Raw genomic sequence first — 14,988 nt, 5'->3', positions numbered from 1 at the left:
TGCTCTTTTTTACTGTATTCTATTCTGCAATGTTTTATTGTTATTATGTTTTATCATGTTTGCTTTTCAGGTCTGCAATTTTTTATACTTTACTGTTTACTGTGCTTTATTGTTAACCATTTTTTTGTCTTCAGGTACAGCATTCACGACTTTGAGTGGTTATACCAGAATGATGCCTGCAGGTTTAGGTATCATCTTGGTATCATTCTTTTCAGCCAGGGGTCGGCTTTCATGTAAAAGCAATCCTAGGGGCTAGACTGCTTTTACAAGCCGTGGGAGGGAATGCCCCCCCCCCCCCCCCCACCGTCTTCCGTGTTTTTCTCAACAGGGAACCTGAAAATGCAGCCGGTGATTCAGCCAGCTGACCATAGAGCTGATCAGAGACCAGAGTGGCTCCAAACATCTCTATGGCCTAAGAAACCGGAAGCTACGAGCATTTATGACTTAGATTTCGCCGGATGTAAATAGCGCCATTGGGAAATTGGGGAAGCATTTTATCACACCGATCTTGGTGTGGTCAGATGCTTTGAGGGCAGAGGAGAGATCTAGGGTCTAATAGACTCCAGTTTTTTCACAAAAAAAAGAGTACCTGTCACTACCTATTGCTATCATAGGGGATATTTACATTCCCCGAGATAACAATAGAAATGATTAAAAAAAAAAAAAAAAATGAAAGGAACAGTTTAAAAATAAGATAAAAAAGCAAAAAAAAATAAATAAAAAAAAAAAAAAAAAAAAAAAAGCACCCCTGTCCCCACCATGCATGTGAGGTATAGCCGCGAAGATCAGATCGAGGGCAGTAATTTTTGCAGTAGACCTCCTCTGTAAATCTAAAGTGGTGACCTGTAAAGGCTTTTAAAGGCTTTTAAAAATGTATTTATTTTGTTGCCACTGCACGTTTGTGCGCAATTGTAAAGCATGTCATGTTTGGTATCCATGTACTCGGCCTAAGATCATCTTTTTTATTTCATCAAACATTTGTGCAATATAGTGTGTTTTAGTGCATAAAAATTTTAAAAAGTGTGTTTTTTCCCCCAAAAATGCGTTTGAAAAATCGCTGCGCAAATACTGTGTGAAAAAAAAAATGAAACACCCACCATTTTATTCTGTAGGGCATTTGCTTTAAAAAAAATATATAATGTTTGGGGGTTCAAAGTAATTTTCTTGCAAAAAAAAAAAAAACTTTTTCATATAAACAATGAGTGTCAGAAAGGGCTTTGTCTTCAAGTGGTTAGAAGAGTGGGTGATGTGTGACATAAGCTTCTAAATGTTGTGCATAAAATGCCAGGACAGTTCAAAACCCCCCCCAAATGACCCCATTTTGGAAAGTAGACACCCCAAGCTATTTGCTGAGAGTCATGTCGAATCCATGGAATATTTTATATTGCGACACAAGTTGCGGGAAAGAGACAAATTTTTTTTTTTTTTTTTGCACAAAATTGTCACTAAATGATATATTGCTCAAACATGCCATGGGAATATGTGAAATTACACCCCAAAATACATTCTGCTGCTTCTCCTGAATACGGGGATACCACATGTGTGAGACTTTTTGGGAGCCTAGCCGCGCACGGGACCCCGAAAACCAAGCACCGCCTTCAGGCTTTCTAAGGGCGTGAATTTTTGATTTCACTCTTCACTGCCTAGCACAGTTTCGGAGGCCATGGAATGCCCAGGTGGCACAAAACCCCCCCAAATGACCCCATTTTGGAAAGTAGACACCCCAAGCTATTTGCTGAGAGGTATAGTGAGTATTTTGCAGACCTCACTTTTTGTCACGAAATTTTGAAAATTGAAAAAAAAAAAGTTTTTTCTTGTCTTTCTTCATTTTCAAAAACAAATGAGAGCTGCAAAATACTCACCATGCCTCTCAGCAAATAGCTTGGGGTGTCTACTTTCCAAAATGGGGTCATGTGGGGGGGGGGTTTTGTGCCACCTGGGCATTCCATGGCCTCCGAAACTGTGATAGGCACTGAAAGTGAAATCAAAAATTTTCACCCTTAGAAATCCTGAAGGCGGTGATTGGTTTTCGGGGCCCCGTACGCGGCTAGGCTCCAAAAAATGTATTTTGGGGTGCAATTCCACATAGGCCCATGGCCTGTGTGAGCAATATATCATTTAGTGACAACTTTTTGTAAATATTTTTTTTTTTGTTGTCATTATTCAATCACTTGGGACAAAAAAAATAAATATTCAATGGGTTCAACATGCCTCTCAGCAATTTCCTTGGGGTGTCTACTTTAAAAAAGGGGGTCATTTGGGGGGGTTTTGTACTGCCCTGCCATTTTAGCACCTCAAGAAATGACATAGGCAGTCATAAACTAAAAGCTGTGTAAATTACAGAAAATGAACCCTAGTTTGTAGACGCTATAACTTTTGCGCAAACCAATAAATATACGCTTATTGACATTTTTTTTACCAAAGACATGTGGCCGAATATGTATGACTAAAATTGAGTTTATTGGATTTTTTTTATAACAAAAAGTAGAAAATATCATTTTTTTTTCAAAATTTTCGGTCTTTTTCCGTTTATAGCGCAAAAAATAAAAACCGCAGAGGTGATCAAATACCATCAAAAGAAAGCTCTATTTGTGGGAAGAAAAGGACGCAAATTTCGTTTGGGTACAGCATTGCATGACCGCGCAATTAGCAGTTAAAGCGACGCAGTGCCAAATTGGAAAAAGACCTCTGGTCCTTAGGCGGCATAATGGTCCGGGGCTCAAGTGGTTAAACAACAGCCAGCAAAACCTTTCAGCCAAAAGAAGCATCCGCAAATGCCAAAATATCTACTTTATAGAATTTAGTGAAGGTATACACCAACAACCAAGTGGCCACCTTGCAAACCTGTGATATTGACGCTTGATGATGGAAGGCCCAAGAAGTACTAAGCGCCCAAGTAGAATGCAACGTGACAGGGAAAGGAGGAACCCAACCCTTAATAGAATAGTCCTGAGTCACCGTCAGATCCATCTGGAGATGGTAGCCGAAGAAGCGGCCAGCCCTTTCCTTGGTCCTTGTGTAACCACAAAAAGCGAGTCTGACCTTCGAAAGGACTCCGTGGCTGCCAAATACACTCAAATCGCACAAACCAAATCCAAGGTATGCAAAGCAAATTACTTGGGATGGGCCAGCTTGGTACACAAGGATGGCAACACATTCAATTATTCAAATGGAAGTCAGACAACCTTGGGCACAAAATGACAGACAGGGACGAAGAACCACTTTATCCCTATGGAGTACTAAATAGGGACTACGACAGGATAATACCGCCAACTCCGAAACCCTGCGAGCCGAGGTAATAGCCACCAAGAATGCCACCTTCTGGGACAACCTAGGTAAGGGAATCTCCTGAATATTCTCGAATGGAGGTTTCTGGAGAACCAGTAGTACTAAGTTTAAATCCCAAGGCGGCAAAAGAGACGATGCAGGCTGAGCCACATGCCAGACTCCTTGAATGAAGGTACAAATTAAAGAGTGAGTGGCTAGGGGTCGCTTAAAGAAGACTACTAAGGCACACCTGGCCCTTGATGGTACCCAGGCCAACCTCTGCTCAACGCCCCGTTGCAGGAAGGTCAAGATCCGACCTATAGAAAAGGGGCGAGAATAAGCTCCAATCGACTTACACCAAGAAATGTATGCTTTCCATGTACGATGGTAAATCTTACTAGAAGTCGACTTTCTCGCATTCAACATAGTAGGGATCACTGATCCCAACAAACCTCTATCTCTCAGTACTTGGCTTTCAATGGCTAGGCCAATAAAACCAGCAACTGTAAAACATGATGGTAAATCAGCCTTTGGAACAACTGGTCCTCTGAGAGGTAGCTCCCAGAGGACATGATCGGCCACCAAAATGACCAGAAGACTTTCGCCCTCAATCCTCCACAGGCCCCGCAGAAGAGGAAGGTGTTGGCCCTGCAGTGGCATTAGGACGACTGCGGCGTCTACCAGAGGAACCTGTGGGATTGCCACGAGTCTCGGTAACTGCCTGTTGAACTAAACCTGCTGAAGGAGCAGAAGTTTGAGTAGAAAAAAAAAAAGACTACCCTGGTTAGTATTAAATCCAGAGTCCGACCCAGATAATTCAATTTCCTGGATGGGGATAGAGGAGACAGAGTAGTTCGGACATCATGAACCTTATATCTGCACAAGGAGACTCAGGGCCCCTTGAAGCGGACAAACTCTGCCCCTCTTCTGTGCTACCCCAAAAGGATCAATTTGTGTATCCCCTTGACGCTCATAAAGATGTCCCCTCACCCCAATTATGGGTGAGGGCAGACCTTCATGCTGAAGGGGTCTTGTCTGATGGAGAAGCCAGCTTTAGGCTTACCATACCAAGATTACTTGGAACCTCCCGGGAAAGACTTGAGAGATCTGTTTCCCTTGTCTGCAGCCCAAAATAATTTCTTATGGGCTGAGAAGGAAGTCCCACGTTTGCGAGGGCCCTTCCCTTTCTTAGACTGTGGCAGGAAGGTACTCTTCCCCCCTGTGACACCCTTAAGGATGTCATTCAGGGTAGCTCCAAACAGGCAACAGAGCTTTCTTAGAGGCTTGGTCTGCAGACCAGTTCTTAAGCCACAACACGCGTCTAATCACTACCGCTGAAACTGAAAGGGAGTCGTATCCAAAGATGCATAACATAAATTGCAGCCTTTGGACCAACTGGTCCACCAAGTCAACATAAGCAGCAGGAATCTGCTCATTCCCCAGACCTTGGCACAAAAGCTTGGCCCATTCAGTCAGTGTCTGAGACACCAGGGCTGAGGCTTGGACCGGTCGCATTGCCGAACCTGCCATAGTGAACATGATGCACGCCACGGACTCTGCTTTCATATTGGCCAGGTCTTTAAAGGATGGGGAATCCTGTACTGGAATCATGGTTGCTTTATTCAACCTGGAAACCGGAGGGTCGACCACTGGTGGACTGGTCCACTTTTTTAAAAGGGATTCCTCAAAGGGGTAACATACTGTAAAGTGTGTAGGGACTACAAAAGGTTGCTTTGGTTGCCCCCACTCCTTATAGACAACCTTGTCAAAATATGGGCAATAAAGAAACACCTTAGCTGCACAAGGTGCCTGGTGTGTACCAAAAGGGACAGCCAGGTCAGTGGCCACATTAGCCACATCCTCCATTTTTAATGTCTCAGGCACCACAGTAACAAGTGCGTCCACCAGCATTTATTTCTTCGCACCTGCGACCGTTGAGGAGTCATTGTCACTTTCGGATGGATCGGGGAGCGTGGTATCAAGTCCCACTGGAAGGGCCACATTTACAGCAGCATCAGATTCAGAGTCAGATGAGACAGACTGAGCAGGAGAAGGCGGAGGATGCTTCCTGCCTGACCTTTGCGCGCACGTAACTTCCACCCAGGATACTAGGGACTCTAGGGACTGCCGTCAGTGCATTAACAGGGAGCTTGGGTTCTGAGGCACCAGGCGCCCCCAAAAGGGGATCAGTGGGTTGAGATGCGACCCTGAGGCTCCATGGAATAAGGGAGACCCTGCGGCACAAAAGCAGTTTTGGCACTGCTATGGACCCCCTTAAAGGTGCTTGCTGGTAAACAGAAGGGACCCCCAGGGACTCACTACAACCAGACTGGAGAACACCAGATCGGAACACTCAGCATGCCATGTGTCTCTCCTAAGTATGTATCCCAGAAGGAAGAGGAAGAAGAAGAAGAGGGGCCCAGAAGCTCCGTAGATCACGTGACTTGCTCTGCCTGTCTCTGCACAGCTCTGTTTGTCTCCAGCATTGTGCCAAACCAAGGGAAAATGGCCGCTGGCCGTGACATCACAGGCTACACCAACACCAAGCTAAACTAAGGGTAAATGGCCACCGAATTTTGCCAAAATGCTGGCAGATCGTTCCCAGAGCACACAGAAGCCTCCACTTCGCCCTCTGTATTGGGACCCATCAGGTCCTGTTCCCACACTGGAACACCAGCCCCCCAGGGAACACCCACAGAGGGGGATGGGAGAAAACCTTGCACTGGGACCCCAATGGCTTCAGGCACTGCAGCCCCACCAATCAAGGCAGTATACACAGCAGCACATGTGTCCCCCCTCCCCCCACCTCAGGGAACACTCACAGAGGGGGGATAGAGGGGAGATAGGGGGAAACCCAGCTTAAATAAAGGATGGAGGAGGGATCCTGCAAGCAAGTCTGACCATCCCTGGAGAGTACCTGCATCCACCCCACCCCTCCGCACAGAAGGAGGGAGGACTGTACTTGCCCTTCTATGGCTGTGGGTATCGCTCCAGACAGGACCCTCGCCACTGAAATAGGGGGCTGTTGGCCAGAGGAACGGTGTGACTTGGACCAAAGCCCGGTCATATGTGACTCTGCAAGACATTTAACTTGAGGGTCAGCCTCCGTCTATTGAGGCTACGTCGTGGCCGACCTAGCACGTAGCTGCGGTCTGCGCGCTCTCGCTGGTTGGACTGGGGAGACCATTGAATCTAGATTATCCAGCCCGTCACTCAGCTCGGAAGTTGAATGTAGACCTCCCAGGAGAAGCATGGAAGGAAGAAGAAAATAAAAAATTGCTAGGACCAAAAAGATCTCAGCAAGGAGCTAGGTCCTTACTCCTGACTAGACAGAAAAAAAACGGAATACCTAGAGCAGGGAGTGGGTTATATACTAACTGAGGACTGCCCATGAGGCGTAGCCAAGTTTTATGTTCTACCTAGTCCTACTCCTGCAGAGGCGATATAACCCAATCTTCAAGATTAAGGAGGCGCTGTGTCCGTCGATGAACAAAGGAGAAATCCATTTTTTTTACTTTCCTTGCACTTGATTGGGTATTCTTTGCAAAGTGAATTTTCACTACATTCCCTTGCAAGGTGAACAACCTAAAATGCTTAAGTAAACAAACCCATCTGTCCCTGAATGAAACCTCAGGTGGAGCTGTTTAGAGGGAGGGTGAGGAGTCACTGCTCTGACATACTATTATTAATATTGTTGTATAGGATTTATTAGCACCAAAATTTTGCCAATGCTTTTTCAAGATAAAGGGAGACATTACAGTTACATTCTGATACAAGAGGATTAGAGGGCCCTGCTCATAGGTGCTTACAATTTAAAAGGAAAGGGGGAGTTGTACAAAAAGGTAATACCTGTGAGGGATTAGTTTATGGAGAAAGCACAGTTTTTAGGTGGAGGCAGGGTAGGCTAGTAAGATGGCTGGTGCCTGGCCCAGTTCCACGTAGTCTTCATAAACCACCGGGCACAAGCCTTTACATACAGGTTGCAGGGTGTCACAGGTTGATAAGCCCAAACCAATGCTGTCCGTGTATGGATGGTAGCCTGAGGCCTAGTCTTTCCATCCTCCTGGTACTTACATAATTAACCCCACTTCCTCAGGAGTAATCACGCACCTGGTCTACATGTAAGATTTGAGGACCATGATGGCCAGGTTTTCACCACATCTATCACTTAATGTCCCAAGCATTGGCTTTATTGAACACTTCTGATATATTATCACACAGAGGCTTCTTGTCGAGACAAATTCTTTTACCAAAATAACTCTTCTCTGCAACCAAAAATTGGCATTAGCAAAGTCCAAATATTGGCCAACAAAAGGTTACTCTTCCTTCCACTGACACAAACTATGGGATAATATGCTATCTACATATGAGTCACTTTCAGTAGCTTTCAGTTCAGAAAAAGGTCCATAAAGACATAGATGAGCAAGTTTGCGGTGGAGGAGCTTGACTGGCCTGCACAGATTCCTGACTTCAACCCGATAACACCTTTGGGATGAATTAGAGCAGAGACTGGAAAGCCAGGTCTTCTTGCCCAACATCAGTGCCTGACATCACAAATGCGCTTCTGGGAGAATGGTAAGACATTCCCAGACACTCCTAAACCTTGTGGACAGTCTTTCCAGGAGAGTTTAAGCTAGTATAGCTGCAACAGGTGGGCCAACTCAATATTGAACCCTACGGACTAAGACTGGGATGCCATTAAAGTTCATGTGCGTGTAAAGGCAGGTGCCACAATACTTTTGACAATATAGTGTATGTGCTGGTTTTTATTGAGGTGCCTTATAACCTTATGGAATTCTAGATTTGTCAATCAATGTGTATCAGATCTGTTGCCCAATGGTACTTTATATTTTGATTAAGACCATTACAGGTAAAATCAATAACAATGGAATAATAGTAGTTGTTGGTTGAATAATGTGTTTAATTATGTAAGGGCAATGATGGGGAATTGGGACTTAGGTTTTTGAATTGACCCACCCACTCCACACACTCTATTTAGCATATCAAATCACATAGATATGTTGGCTGCCAGCTTCTCTGTGACTTGAAAAGCACATGCATGTGAAATGAGTTGTCTCTGAAACCCCCATGCTTGCGTTCCATGCTGGCTCCTTCCTTCTGCTCTGCGGCTGGTCCTGACGTCATCCGCATCGCGCCGGCGCGCCTAGCCTGGACACACAAACAGACAACCATCCACAGGCTGTCACTTCGCCATTCTCCTAATGGCCTCCCCACTGGAACTTGGGTGTGAGATTCCATCACAGCCTGGAGTTTCTGACATTGGGATCACTTGCTTATATTAACATTTTAAGGACTTGTTTATTAAATTAATTATTACTTAATTATTTGAAAACAACAAATGTGTTTTTTTTCTTTGCATCTACTGGGCGGACTCTTTATGACCTGCATTACATCCACCCAACCCTAGAAGGATTACCACAATATAAAGATTTGCTCCTAGGGCCCCGAGTGCTGCTTCTCCTTGACTGACTGAACTTCAGGCGGGGGCCCTTTGGTGATGTCGGGTGCTACACTTGGGTCCTCCATATCAAGAAAGTTGACCACCATTGTATTAACAGAGAAGGGTTTACATATACTTAAAGGGGAACGCCACCTGCCTTCAGGCTTCCCTGAAGAGATGAGTTTTCAAGGCTCTCCTAAAGGTGGACAGAGTAGAAGATGGGACAGATTGGGGTTGGGAGTTCCAGAGGATGGCAGAGGCTCTGGGGAAGTTCTGGAGGCATTCACAGTACTCTCCATTGACATAACAATAATGCCCCGTACACACGGTCGGACTTTGTTCGGACATTCCGACAACAAAATCCTAGGATTTTTTCCGACGGATGTTGGCTCAAACTTGTCTTGCATACACACGGTCACACAAAGTTGTCGGAAAATCCGATCGTTCTGAATGCGGTGACGTAAAACACGTACGTCGGGACTATAAACGGGGCAGTGGCCAATAGCTTTCATCTCTTTATTTATTCTGAGCATGCGTGGCACTTTGTCCGTCGGATTTGTGTACACACGATCGGAATTTCCGACAACGGATTTTGTTGTCGGAAAATTTTATATCCTGCTCTCAAACTTTGTGTGTCGGAAAATCTAATGGAAAATGTCCGATGGAGCCCACACACGGTCGGAATTTCCGACAACACGCTCCGATCGGACATTTTGCATCGGAAAATCCGACCGTGTGTACGGGGCATAAGTGTGCTGTGAAGACAGAGTGCTATACTACAATGGTGACTCCAGCATGCATGTGCGGGAGTGATGTCATCATGGCCTTCCAGTTCATACAGCCAGAGAGTGCGAACCAAGAAAGGCCACGTGAAGATAGAAGCACTTGGAGTGGTGACAGCCCAGCACTGGAGGGCTCCATTTGAAATATTTGTCTGTCATATTGTGCTAGTAATTGATGCATACCAGCACACTATGGCATTACCTGCAGGGGGCCCATTTTAATTTTTTTTTTAGTTCACTACCAGTTAGAGTTTCTTCATAAATTCAAACAGAAAATTCTCCTCAATTCTACAGCATAGCAACATTTCAGGAATGAAGAAATCTCATCTGTAAGCCTGGAGTGTGTGAACAGCACAATGACACATTAAACATTTATATATCCCGCTGATCTACAAATAGGCCATCAATGTGGACTTCCAACACTCTAGTCAACCAATAGGCCTTCTCCTGATAAGAGTGAAAATGTAGACCATGGATCATATAGACCAGAGGTCCCCAAACTTTCTAAACAAAGGACCGGTTTACGGTCCTTCAAACCTGATGGGGCCGGACTGTGGCCAGTGGAAGTAAAAAATGTCCTGGTGTCAGTGAGAGTAAACAATGCCCTATCGTTGGTATTAGGTTGATGACTAGTGCCCCATCATTGGTGTCAGTGGAGGGAATAGTGCCCCATCATTGGTGTCAGTGGAGGGAATAGTGCCCCATCATTGGTGTCAGTGGAGGGAATAGTGCCCCATCATTGGTGTCAGTGGAGGGAAAAGTGCCCCATCATTGGTGTCAGTGGAGGGAATAGTGCCCCATCATTGGTTTAAATTAGGGATTAGTCGACACCCTGCGGTTCGGTTCGCACCAGAACCTGCGAACGGACCGAAAGTTTGCTCGAACTGTAGAACCCCGTTAAAGTCTATGGGACTCGAACGTTCGACATCAAAAGTGCTAATTTTAAAGTCTAATATGCAGGTTATTGTCCTAAAAAGGGTTTGGGGACCCGGGTACTGCCCCAGGTGACATGTATCAAAAAAAAAGTTTTAAAAACGGACGTTTTTTTCGGGAGCAGTTATTTTAATGATGCTTAAAGTGAAAAAAAAAAAAAAGTGAAATATTCCCTTAAATATCGTACCTGGGGGGTGTCTATAGTATGCCTGTGAAGTGGCGCATGTTTACCGTGTTTAGAACTACTGTCCCTGCACAAAATGACATTTCTAAAGGAAAAAAAGTCATTTAAAACTGCTTGCGGCTTTAATGTAATGTCTGGTCCCGGCAATATGGATGAAAATCATTGAGAAAAATGACATGGGTACCCCCCCCAGCCCATTACCAGCCCCTTTGGGTCTTGTATGGATATTAAGGGGAACCCTGCACCCAAATTAAAAAAAGGAAAAGTGTGGGCCCCCAGGCCCTATATACTCTGAACAGCAGTATACAGGCAGTGCAAACAAGACAGGGACTGTAGGTTTGTTGTTAATCAGAATCTGTTTGTAATTTTGAACTGGTACATTTTTAAAGTGTAACTCCAGCCAAAAAAATCTATTTTTAAGCTTTTTGGAAAACATAGGGAAGGGTTATCACCACTGTAACCTTTGTTTTACTGTCTGTGCACCTCTTCAGAAGATTTCACCTCACTTTCTGTCCCAATGACAAATGTTTTTTGAAAATTTGGGTTTTAGTGAAACAAGGATTGGTGATAAAGCATCAGTGGAGAGGAGACAAGTTTTCCCATATTAACTCTTACAGGAGAGAATTTCCCTTCCTAGGGGTAGATTTCATCTCACTTCCTGTTGTCTCCTTCCGTTTGCAAGTAGGAGTCGTTTGTAAGTTGGATGTTTGGCAGTAGGGGCCTGCCCTATATACCCCTCACAAATACTCTAGTTGGAGCGCAGGAATGAGCCCTGCTGCAAAGTATTGCATTAAAAATTGTAATTACACGCCCCTGTTAAACAGGGGCTGAAAAATTGGGCCTTAGCCACTGGTGGCGGCACCCAGAACCAAAAACGTTCTTACAAGCTATCAGCATGATCATTGAGGAGGAAGAGGATAGTCACTCAACATAACAGGATAGTCACTCGTGAAGGGATCTGACATTTCAAAAAAAAATTATTCGGTTAAATCAGCATCAGGTGCTTGGTAGCTGGTGGTGATCCAAGACTGATTTTTTTATGAAGGTCTGTCGATCGACCGAGTCGGTGGACAGGCGCACCCTGTGATCGGTTACAAAGCCTCCAGCAGCACTGAATGTGCGTTCCGAAAGAACGCTGGATGCAGGACAGGCCAGTAGCTCAATTGCATACTGTGCAAGCTCTGGCCAGTGATCCATCCTCAAGACCCAGTAACCCAGAGGATTTTCGGTGGGAAAGGTGTCCAAGTCAGATCTTGCTCGTAGGTATTCCTGCACCATGTAAAACAGATGCTGGCGATGGTTGCTGGAACCGATCATACCTTGGGGCTGTGGAATAAAAAATTGTCTGAACGCATCGGTCTGATGGCCACCTTCTCCACCGCTCCTTCTTTGACTGAACGAAGCCTCAGCAACACATTTTCCAGGAACAGGAATTTGTAACCTCCCAGTCTCTGGGAATGCGTTGCACAGACCGTTCTACAAGGCCTCCCGAAGAGGTTTCATCCTCTTCTCCCTCTGCGATGGCAAGATAAAGTCTGCAACCTTACCCTTGTAATGTGGATCAAGGAGGGTTGCCAGCCAGTAATGATCCCTCTCCTTGATAGCACGAATACGAGGATCCTTCCGCAGGCTTTGCAGGATCAGGGAGGCCATGCAGCGTAGGTTTGCTGAGGCATTCGGTCCAGAGTCCTCTGGGTCACTAAGGACGACATGATCCGCAGCCACGTATAAGTCCATGGGTTTCTTCAGACTGTAAATGATCCCTTGAAGACTGCTGCTGATGCTGAGTTCAAGACTCCACCTCCATGCTAAAACAATCCTCCTCCTCGTCCTCTGTGTGATCGACGGGCCGCCAGGAACACTGTCTGGATAAAGGGGGCCTTGAGAGGGAAGGAAGTCCTCCTCTTCCTGCCTCTGTTCTGCCTCAAGTGCCCTGTCCATTATTCCACGCAGCGTGTGCTCCAACTGGTGGACAAGAGGGACAGTATCACTGATACATGCACTGTCACTGCTCACTATCCTCCTGGCCTCCTCAAATGGTGACAGGACAGTGCATGCATCCCTGATCATGGCCCACTGGCGTGGGGAAAAAACCAAGCTCCCCTGACCCTGTCCTGGTGCTATAGTTGCACAGGTACTCATTGATGGCACTCTGCTGCGTGTGCAGCTCCTGCAGCATGGCCAACATTGAGTTCCACCTGGTGGGCATGTCACAGATTAGGCGATTCTTGGGCAGGTTAAATTCCTTTTGGAGGAGGTCAGCCAGCTGAGCATTGGCATTATATGACCGGCGGAGGACATGAGCCAAATAGGGCACATGGGTCAGTTGTCCCCGTCGGAGGGCAGAGGAGGTTGGTGCCATTGTCGCAAACCAACATTCCTGCCTTAAGCTGGCATGGCGTCAACCACCTCTGAGCCTGCCCCTGCAGAGCTTACAGAATCTCTGCCCCCTGGATGCCTACGGAGCACTGCTGGTTCCAAGGAAAAAGCACAGGAAGAGGCCATGGAGGAAAAAGAAGAGGAGGGGGTGGAGGAGAGAGGTGTGTCAGAATCACCAGTAGTAGCATTTTGGAGGCATGGTGGCGGAACAACTTCCAACACTACTGCACCTTGTCCTGCATCCTTCCCAGCTGCCAGCAGAGTCACCCAATGCTCCGTGAAAGATAGGCAATGTCCCTGTCCGTGCCTGCTGGATCATGAGTCAGGGGTAATATGCACCTTACCTATGACTGCCCTGTCCAGCAAGGCCAAGACATTGCCTTCCACATGCCGGTAGAGAGCCGGAATCACCTTCCGTGAGAAAAAGTGGCGTTTGGGAACCTGCCACTGAGGAACTGCACATTCCACAAACTCAGGGGGCAGAGTCTACCAACTGAAAAGGCAGCAGTTGAAGTGCTAGCAATTTAGCCAAGCTAGCATTCAACCACTGGGCATGTGGATGACTGGCAGCGAAATTCTTTCGGCGGTGCAGCAGCTGGGGCAGGGAAATTTGCCTGCTGCAATCTGACCTTGGTGTACTGATAGCAGATTGCCCGCAAGTACTTGGCTGTGACACACCTAATTCTACACCTTCATTCCTCTCAGTGCAGGTTTCAGAGAGGACTGAAGGTATAGTGGGGTTGGAGATCCCAGCTGATGAGGAGCAAGGAGAGGTCCGCTTTGTTCTTTGGTGTGGGTCTTTTAGGTACGCTTGCCAACGAACTGCATGGCAGGTCGACATATGTCTGGTCATGCATGTGGTGCCCAAGTGGGTGATGTTTTGGCGACACGAGATACGCTTGAGACATATGTAGCAATAGCAGCGGTGCGATCCTATGCACTCATCTCAAAAAAGGCCCGCACCAAAGAACTTTTGGAATAACGCGCTGAGACAGCAGCGCCCTGCACATGCGGAGCTCTGCGGTGTGATGCAGTCAGTGTGCTGCCCTTAAGCTGGCCCCTGGAGGGCATCCTGCCTCGTTGGAGATGTGCCTCCTCCTCCTCTCTTCTATCAGGCACCCATGTGGAGTCAGTGACTTCCTCATCATCCCCTCCCTCCTCATCACTGGAGCAAACCTGGCAGTATGCTGTAGCTGGGGGAACATGACTGCCAGATTGCTGTCCTTGGGCACCCCCTCTCTCTGGGCTCACATAATACTGCCTTCCTCTAGCTGGGTACCATTACCTGAGCCTTCAAAACACTGAGCGACCTCCTGGAGCATGTACCCAACACTGTGGTCAAACAGTTCGGGGGACTCCTCAGGAGCACATGGTGGGTCTAGGGAAGGAGTGACTGATGCCATTGAGCCGAGGGAAGAGGCCGCGTTGGCAGCTGCTTTGCCAGACAAAGTACCCTGAGCCTGGGTGAGGATGACTTGGTCATCCACTCTACCAAGTCTTCCGCATGTTGTGGCTCAACACGACCAGCTGCCGAAAAAAAAAGGACAAGCGTGTCCCACGGTCACATGCTGATGAGGATGCACCATCTCCACGACCAGCACTGTTGCCTCTAGACACAGAGCCTGCTTGCCCGCCTTTATTGGCTTGTGACTGTCTGCCTCTTCTTGTTGGCCTTCCAGACATACTAATGGCCTGCAGTGAGATGTAGCTGCACAAAGCTGGGCCACACAGGCGGCCCTATATAGTGTGGGGCGTGTACTAAATCCCCTGAGCCATAATTGGCCAATTACGGCTCTCTGTACAGACGGCGCTGTGATTGGCCAAGAATACGGGTCATAGTGCATGCTTGGCCAATCAGCCAGCAATGCACTGCAATGCCGCAGTGAATTATGGGCCGTGACGCGCCACTCGAATTTGGCGTGAACGGCCCATAACGTTCCCAATTCGACGAACAACCGAACAGGCGATGTTCAAGTCGAACA

General features: G+C 46.7%; 1 protein-coding gene and 1 long non-coding RNA gene across 10 annotated transcripts in view; one reads left to right on the top strand and one right to left on the bottom strand.

The window, feature by feature from the left end:
- LOC141122093 (uncharacterized) overlaps nt 1-14,988 on the bottom strand; it is a 107,342-nt gene that overhangs the window by 24,129 nt on the left and 68,225 nt on the right. The gene's annotated exons all lie outside the window — the stretch shown is intronic.
- LOC141122014 (C4b-binding protein alpha chain-like) overlaps nt 1-14,988 on the top strand; it is a 341,346-nt gene that overhangs the window by 288,921 nt on the left and 37,437 nt on the right. The gene's annotated exons all lie outside the window — the stretch shown is intronic.

Source organism: Aquarana catesbeiana, linkage group LG01 (assembly GCF_042186555.1).
Source record: "Aquarana catesbeiana isolate 2022-GZ linkage group LG01, ASM4218655v1, whole genome shotgun sequence".
Lineage (NCBI taxonomy): Eukaryota > Metazoa > Chordata > Amphibia > Anura > Ranidae > Aquarana > Aquarana catesbeiana.
This window is presented reverse-complemented; position numbering and strand designations above follow the sequence as displayed.